The sequence below is a fragment of the Apium graveolens genome, chromosome 6 (genome assembly GCF_009905375.1).
Source record: "Apium graveolens cultivar Ventura chromosome 6, ASM990537v1, whole genome shotgun sequence".
Lineage (NCBI taxonomy): Eukaryota > Viridiplantae > Streptophyta > Magnoliopsida > Apiales > Apiaceae > Apium > Apium graveolens.
Genome location: NC_133652.1, coordinates 73,985,419 through 73,994,869, shown reverse-complemented (window position 1 = coordinate 73,994,869; position 9,451 = coordinate 73,985,419).

The window sequence follows — 9,451 nt, the reverse complement described above, 5'->3', positions numbered from 1 at the left end:
GAAATGGAACTCGTGACAACCCGGATCCCCGACCCCGGATTTGGGGGTGTTACAGAAATGGTATCAGAGCCAAGAACTCGAACTACTACTTCCAGGGGTTATACGACTCAATTAAACACGAAAAATCATTCCTTAACTCAAGATAAAGTTACGGGAATCATCAAAACAAACAAACGATTCATGAATCAAAAACGCCTAAATCGAACATAAACCCTAAAAAACAAATTGAAAATCAAACCATTATCACATAAAATCGATGATATAAACAGAAAGTAGGGATCAAGAGGATCATTTTGGTTACTCACATGATCGATTTGGTGAACAGAAACACTATGAAATATGTGATTGAATCTCTGCAGTTGTTCTTCACCCCCACAAATTATTTCTTGATTTTCTGATTTTTAATTATAATTAACTAATTAATTAATAATAAATCAGCTATTTATAGTACTGAAAATAATACCCCTAAATAAAATTAAGGGGCTAATTACACATATAATAAAAATATTTGGTCCCAATTTTTATAATTTTTGGGTATTAATAATAAATTTTTAAATATCCAATAAATACAAAATAAATGTTAAAAATTCCCAAAAATTATGAATATTACAAAAATGCAAAAAAAATGATGTATGATAATTTCATGATCATATAAAAATAAAAATATGATTTTTATGGGGGTTTTGGTACCCGAAGGGGTCCGGAAAAGTCATTTTTCGCGAAAAAAGTAAATTTGTAAAACGTCTAGGGGTTCACAATAGCGATATGGTATAGGTCGTTTGGCAAAACAGGGCCAATGATTTTGTTTGAAATATGGGCTTTTAAAACACTGTTTGAGGTGTACGGGTTTTAATATAAAATATATAACTTACTATAAAACACTCAATAAATATCCAAAACACGTTCAGATTAAAACAGACAACACGTAGTACATAGTAATTAGGATTTTATGACTCAACAAATTTAATCACATAATAATACACATAATTTATCTTTATTATAATATAATACAAGCGAAATTTCTCGGTCGTTACATTCTCCCCCCTTAACAGGATTCTGTCCTCAGAATCACGCTATGTAAATAACTGAGAATACTTTTCTAATATATCACCCTCGAGCTCCCAGGTTGATTCTTCAACCAGTGGGTTTCTCCACAAAACTCTTACTAATAGTACAGACTTATTCCTTAATACCTTCTCTTGCCGATCTAAAATTCTTATCGGCTGCTCTACATACGACAAATCTGCCTGCAGTTCTATTGGCTCATATTCTATTACATGCCTTGTATCAGGGTTGTACTTTTTAAGAATAGATACATGAAATTGAAAGGAATATGTCCTAAGTCCAATCATGTATTAGGATTTAGGAATAACTTCCTGTGTAATCTGTTTTGATTTCATTGATATTAATAAAAGACTTGTTTTGTTTTTATTACGGGCTCTATCTATTTAAGTGTTTAAATAAGATATACCATAGTTTAGAGTAAAGCTTTTTATGGATTATGATGAGATCATAATAGTGAGACCTAAAAGATGATAACTCTAAACTTAAATAGTTCCTGATCATAGGATTACTAACTGGTAATTAATAATCCACAAAGATCGGTACATACTATGCTTGCTTCATTATGAAGGATGTCTGTTCTCATAGACATTTGTGTGGTGACACTATAGCTAGTATGTAGGTGCTTATTATAGAATAAGTTCACTGAACATGACTCGCACAGCTGAACAACTGATGGAGTTCACTCACGTGTCAGCAGTTGTTCACATAGTGATAGTTGTACAAGTATCCTTAGACTTGAGGTCATCATAGTCATCTTGTGTACACTGAACTATGCTTTGGTTTAGTTCTTAGTCTCCATGGACAATTATTAGGGCTCTATTGGGTATAGGAATTTGTACACGAAGATAGTGTATGATCAATAAAGGATCTACCCCTTCCAGTGAAGGAAGCGAATGTTCAAGGCTGATCCACTTATGCTAGTTCAGGAATCTCTGGCCAGAGTGAATGAAATTAGAAAGGAGTTTCTAATTTGCATAGAACTACGCATAGTAAATGGTAAGCAAGTGATTAAATTAGATAGGCTTGACACGAGATCCATGCCTTGTATTTAATCGGGACATTGTAGGGTAGAAGGAGTTTATTGTACGGTAACTATTCACTGAATAGGTTCTTGGTATTCTAAGCAGTGAATTCATATTATCCGGATAGTCGCGATATGCTGAGAAGTATCCCTCACGATGTAGAATAAATGTGATTAATTAATTAATCATATTTAATAAATTAGAGAATTTATATAAATAATGATAAAATAGTTTTATTATTATTTATTTCTACTACCGGCTTAATATTGAACCTACAGGGTCACACCATAAAAAGAGAATGATTTAATGGTGGAGGAATTAATTAATAATGGCTAATAATTATTTATTTGTGAAATAAATAATTAATTGGAAAATTTAATAATTGATTAAATGAGATTTAATTGATTATAAATTAATTAAGAAAAGTTCTTAATATTATTAATTAAGGATTTAATTTTTTGGAAATTAAATCAAGAGAGAGAATTATTTCTAAAGTGTTTAGAAAAAGGATTAATAATTAAAATGTGTTTTAATTATTAATGAGAATAATAAATGGGGTAATAATAATAATATTTATGGGAAATTTCAGCTGAAAATTTTGCCTATAAATATACTATTATAAACCCTATTTTTATTCTAACCCCAAAATTTTATAAAACTTAATTCTCTCCACCTTCTCCTCCTCCTTAACGTCGTTTTCTTGGTGGATACCGGTGGAGTGCTTCACGTTTGAGGAGCAGCTGCTAAGGATCTCCGATCGTTGCTCTTGGATCGCATATTAAAGGTTAGTAATTGATCCATATGTTTTTACCAGGATTTATATGCTTTTATTTGGATTTTGTATGTGTAAAAGTGTTTTACCATGCCTCCGATGCGCTTAAAATCCAACAATGGTATCAGAGCATAGGTTGTATGCATATAGATCTGTGGTAAAAATTTCAGAATTTTAGGTGCTTGTATGAATTAATTATGATTTTTACAAGTTATATCATGGTTTAATTATGACTGTTGAGAAATCGTTTCTCAGAATAATTTTTATTGTTGATCTGGGTTCTACAAGTGTTGTAGATCATCTGGGTATTTTTTTCATAATTTTATGATGTATAGATTATTTATTATGAATTTTTGAAGTTGTTGTAATTAAAATTCGTAATTAAATTATCATATATATATATGTATTATTCGTTAGTATGTATATATATATATCATCTGTGTTGTTGTTGCTGCTATTAAAGAGAGCAGACAAATGTTGAATGCACGGAAAAGAATGGACAGAGAATGTCAGGCACGGCAATCGAGACGATGGCAGGCGGCGGCGAATCGCAGAAAGGGGGAGGACCGCGCGTCGACCAGGCGCGCGTGGGGCTCACGCGCTGGCGTGCCACGCGCGGCACGTGGTAGACACCCGCTGGTGACGTCATGCTGACATCATCAGATGACGTCATGCTGACGTCAACGTAGGGTTCTGGGCGCGTGGGCGCGTGGGCGCGCGTGGGCGGAGTTCTGACACGCGCCTGACAGCGCGTGTGCGCGTGGCCGCGCGTGGGAGACCTTCTTTCGGCGCGTGCAGGCGCGTGGAAGCTCAGAATTGGGTGATTTTGGTGCCGTTGGATTCGTCTTTTTGAGACGCTTCTAATGGTATATTATATGATATTTTATGAAATTGTTTCGAGCTGTTTATAGCTGACAGAAGTGTTTTTAAGCTATTTTTGACCGTTTTAATTGCTTTTAAATGCTTCATGTGATACATAGAGATGTATATTGCTTAGACTAATATACTAGATGATGTAACATGCCTACCTTGATGTTTATTCATGTTGATATATGTGATATATGCTTATTTTATCATGCGATGATAGATTTAGGTGAACTTAAATGAACATAAGGCGTTTGTTAGACAACCTAGTATAGTGAAATTGTTTCATAACCTTAATAATAATATTATGAACACAATCATGAGATTCTTGTGTTTATAAAACACGTAATTGAATATGAATTTTCGATATGAGAGAAAGGATGATTCTGTCAACAACAGATTTCTATCTGTAAGAAAGGGTTATTAAGTGACGCCTCTTGACAATGCTCCACCCGATCTGGGAATCATCTGATTATTGATTATTGATTTGAAATATTTAATTTAAAAGGAATAATTTCTTTATAATATGATTATGATTGTAACATAATATAATCCCTCTAAAATTAAATAATATCAAGTAGTAATTGGCCAATGACACAACGGGCTTGTGTCGGTCATAGCCTTCCAACATGATAGAAAGTAGTTCTTATTTTTAAATCATTATCGTTTCGTGCCACAGTCGAGGGCTTTGATTTCAAAATAAGAAATACTTGTCTATTACATAGAGATGTGTACATTGAATAAGAATCTAAAGGTCGTTACGTGCCACAGCCGTGGACCTTTGGGGACTGATTCAATTGTATGGAATGTTGGGTTAGACTTGACTTAGAATATTGAGTTTGTCGTGCCACAGCCGTGACTCAATTATTCAAGAGGCTAAAGTTTGATTAGGGAATAACATTAGATGTAATTGACAAGAGTTGTCTGCCTATTGAACATTATATGGAGTTTCGTGCCACAGCCGGGGTTGTGTAATGGAATGTAGGATCCCTCTATTCCCACTAGCATTATGAATGCTTAATTTTTCATGTAGGGGGTTGAATAAATTAGGTAAACTAGTGGTAGCCACTTATGAATAAAGACCCGATTTATATAGTATTTTAAAAATGAAATCGAATATTTGCTAAGTGTTGTTATGTGTTTATCATTTACAGATTTACTTTGTACGTCATGTCTTCTACACTATCACTCAGGAGCATACTAGATGCTCACAAATTGACTGGTCCTAATTATGCTGACTGGCTTCGAAACTTGAGAATTGTTCTCAGGATTGAGAAGCTGGAATACGTGATTGACTCACCTAAGCCTACTGAACCTGCTAGTGATGCACATAATGATGAACATGTTTTGTATCGTAGGTGGATAGATGATGCAAATGTTGCTCAATGTATCATGCTAGCTTCCATGAACATTGAGCTACAGAAGCAACATGAGCATATGGATGCTCACACTATCCTCATGCATCTACAAGAGTTGTATGATGTGGCAGGGAGGACAGCTCGATATGAGATATCGAAGGAGCTGTTTGGTTGTAGGATGTCTGAGGGATCATCTATGAATGACCATATACTTAAGATGATCAATTTGATTGAACGTCTTGGACAACTTGGTTTTGCCATGGATGGGGAGCTGAGCCAAGACTTGGTCTTGCAATCGCTTCCGAGTTCGTTCTCGCAGTTTGTTGTGAACTTTCACATAAATAAGTTGGATGTCAGTCTGCCTGAACTCCACAACATGTTGAAGACTGCGGAATCGAATTTTCCCCCTAAGAAGAGTTCTGTTCTTCTAATTGGTGAAGGTTCCAATCCTAAGAAAAGGAAGAGGAACCCTTCCAAGAAGAAGAAAGTAGGTGAGAAAACGCCGGTTCCACCAAAAGCTGAAGACCCCAAGAGCAAAGTTGTTTGCTTTCACTGTAACAAGGTGGGGCACTGGAAGAGGAACTGCAAGGTTTACCTTGCAGAATTGAAGAAGAAGAAGGGTTGTGAGACTACCGCTTCTGATTCAGGTATGTTCATGATAGAAGTGAATATGTCATTAAATCAAATTTCTACTTGGGTATTAGATACCTCATGTGGTTCTCAAATCTGTAATTTGTTGCAGGGACTAAGGAGAAGTAGGACTCTTGAAGAAGAGGAGGTGATTCTACTGATAGGAAATGGAGCAAGAGTTGCTGCTGTAGATGTAGAATCATTTCATTTACATATTTAAATAATTGTTATTTTGTTCCCTCGATTGTGAGGAATATTATTCCCATGTTAGACTTGGCTGGATTTTCATTTATTATTGAGAATAATGAATGTTCTATTCTTAGAGATAATATTCTTTATGGACGTGGTGCTTTAAATAATGGTCTGTATGTATGTGACATAATTTATTTCAGATTGGACAAACTAATAAAAGAAAAGGAATGATGAAAATCTCATTTTATAGTGGCAATGCAGTCTCCATTTAGTAGACATGGAAAAAGGACTGCAAATTTGCTAGGAATGGTACACACAGATGTATGTGGACCAATGTCTAAGCAAGCCATGGGTGGATTTTCATACTTCATTACTTTCATGGATAATAGATCTAGATTTGGATATGTGTTTGATGAAACACAAGTCTGAAGCCTTTGAAAAGTTCAAAGAGTATAAGTATGAAGTGGAGAAACAACCAAACATAGTATTATAACTCTTCGATCAGATCGAGGTGGTGAATACTTTAAAGGAGTGTTTCTAAATTATCTCAAAGTAAATGGTATAGTCTCCTAGTGGACTCCTCAAGATTGGTATCTGAAAGGAGAAATCGAACTTTGTTAGACATAGTTCGGTCCATGATGAGCTATGAGAATCTTCCAGTATTCCTATGGGGTTATGCATTGGAAACCTCAGCATACTTACTGAATAAGGTGCCTTCCAAATCTGTTCCTCAAACTCCGTATGAGATATGGAAAGAAAGGAAACCGAGTCTTTTACACGTTAAGATTTGGGGATGTCCAGCTTATGTCAAATAAGTTGACCCAGATAAGCTGGAATATCGATCCGTAAAATGTAGTTTTGTGGGATATCCTAAAGAGACTTTAGGGTATTACTTTTACACCGATCATCGGGTGTTTGTCTCCAGACATGCTACCTTCTTGGAAAAGGAGTTTATCCTTGAAGGAAACAGTGGGAGCAAAATTGAACTTGATGAAGTTCAAGAAGCACAAACTACTACGGATCGAGTGGAAACACATGTTCTGACTGAACAACCTTTTGTGGAACAGCCCATTCATAGGTCAGGGAGAGTGTCTCGCCAACCTGAGAGGTAATATGGCCTTGTCATTGAGAATGACAATGAGTTGTCGATCATTGATGATGACGACCCTGTGACCTATAATGAGGCTATGAGTAGTGTTGACTCAGAGAAATGGCAAAGTGCCATGAAATCCGGAATGGAATCTATGTATACAGTATACAAAAGATAGATTATAGCAGATGGCCAGGTGGAGACCTATAAGGCCAGGCTTGTGGCAAAAGGATTCAAACAAAGGCAATGGATTGACTTTGATGAAACCTTTTACCTGTAGCCCTGTTAAAATCAGTTCGGATTTTGCTTGCGATTGCTGCTTACTACGACTATGGAATCTGGAAAATGGCCAGATGGTTTTCTTTCCAAGAGAAATGAAAACCTAGTGTGTAAGCTGCTGCGAACCATATGTGGTTTAAAGCAAGCTTCTCGAAAGATGGAACATTCGTTTTGATGAGACAATCAAAGAGTTTAATTTTATAAAAAACGTAGATGAACCATGCGTCTACAAAAGGGTTAGTGGGAGCGCGGTAACATTTCTTATATTGTATTGAATTAGAGTTGACACACATAACAACATAGCAGACCCACTCACAAAGCTACTTTATGAAAGTCACTTTGATCGTCATAAAGACAAGATGGGTATTAGATACCAGAGTGATTGGCTTTAGTACAAGTGGGAGATTGAAAGGAATATGTCCTAAGCCCAGTCATGTATTAGGATTTAGGAATAACTTCCTGTGTAATCTGTTTTGATTTCATTGATATTAATAAAAGACTTATTTTATTTTTATTACGGGCTCTATCTATTTAAGTGTTTAAATAAGATATACCATAGTTTAGAGTAAAGCTTTTTATGGATTATGATGAGATCATAATAGTGAGACCTAAAAGATGATAACTCTAAACTTAAATAGTTCATGATCATAGGATTACTAACTGGTAATTAATAATCCGCAAAGATCGGTACATACTATGCTTGCTTCATTATGAAGGATGTCTGTTCTCATAGACATTTGTGTGGTGACACTATAGCTAGTATGTAGATGCTTATTATAGAATAAGTTCACTGAACATGACTCGCACAGCTGAACAACTGATGGAGTTCACTCACGTGTCAGCAGTTGTTCACATAGTGATAGTTGTACAAGTATCCTTAGACTTGAGGTCATCATAGTCATTTTGTGTACACTGAACTATGCTTTGGTTTAGTTCTTAGTCTCCAGGGACAATTATTAGGGCTCTACTGGGTATAGGAATTTGTACACGAATATAGTGTAGGATCAATAAAGGATCTACCCCTTCCAGTGAAGGAAGCGAATGTTCAAGGCTGATCCACTTATGCTAGTTCAGGAATCTCTGGCCAGAGTGAATGAAATTAGAAAGGAGTTTCTAATTTGCATAGAACTACGCATAGTAAATGGTAAGCAAGTGATTAAATTAGATAGGCTTGACACGAGATCCATGCCTTATATTTAATCGGGATATTGTAGGGTAGAAGGAGTTTATTGTACGGTAACTATTCACTGAATAGGTTCTTGGTATTCTAAGTAGTGAATTCATGTTATCCGGATAGCCGCGATATGCTGAGAAGTATCCCTCACGATGTAGAATAAATGTGATTAATTAATTAATCATATTTAATAAATTAGAGAATTTATATAAATAATGATAAAATAATTTTATTATTATTTATTTCTACTACCGGCTTAATATTGAACCTACATGGTCACACCATAAAAAGAGAATGATTTAATGGTGGAGGAATTAATTAATAATGGCTAATAATTATTTATTTGTGAAATAAATAATTAATTGGAAAATTTAATAATTGATTAAATGAGATTTAATTGATTATAAATTAATTAAGAAAAGTTCTTAATATTATTAATTAAGGATTTAATTTTTTGGAAATTAAATCAAGAGAGAGAATTATTTCTAAAATGTTTAGAAAAAGGATTAATAATTAAAAGGTGTTTTAATTATTAATGAGAATAATAAATGGGATAATAATAATAATATTTATGGGAAAATTTCAGCTGAAAATTTTGCCTATAAATATACTATTATAAACCCTATTTTTATTCTAACCCGAAAATTTTATAAAACCTAATTATCTCCACCTCCTCCTCCTCCTTAACGTCGTTTTCTTGGTGGATACCGGTGGAGTGCTTCACGTTTGAGGAGCAGCTGCTAAGGATCTCCGATCGTTGCTCTTGGATCGCATATTAAAGGTTCGTAATTGATCCATATGTTTTTACCACGATTTATATGCTTTTATTTGGATTTTGTATGTGTAAAAGTGTTTTACCATGCCTCCGCTGCGCTTAAAATCCAACAGAAATACGTTATGAATATGCTGCATATGGGGTTGTAAAGCTAACTCGTACGCAACCTTCCCGATTTTCTTCAAAATTTCAAATGGTCCGACGTAGCGAGGTTTCAATTTGCCTTTGTT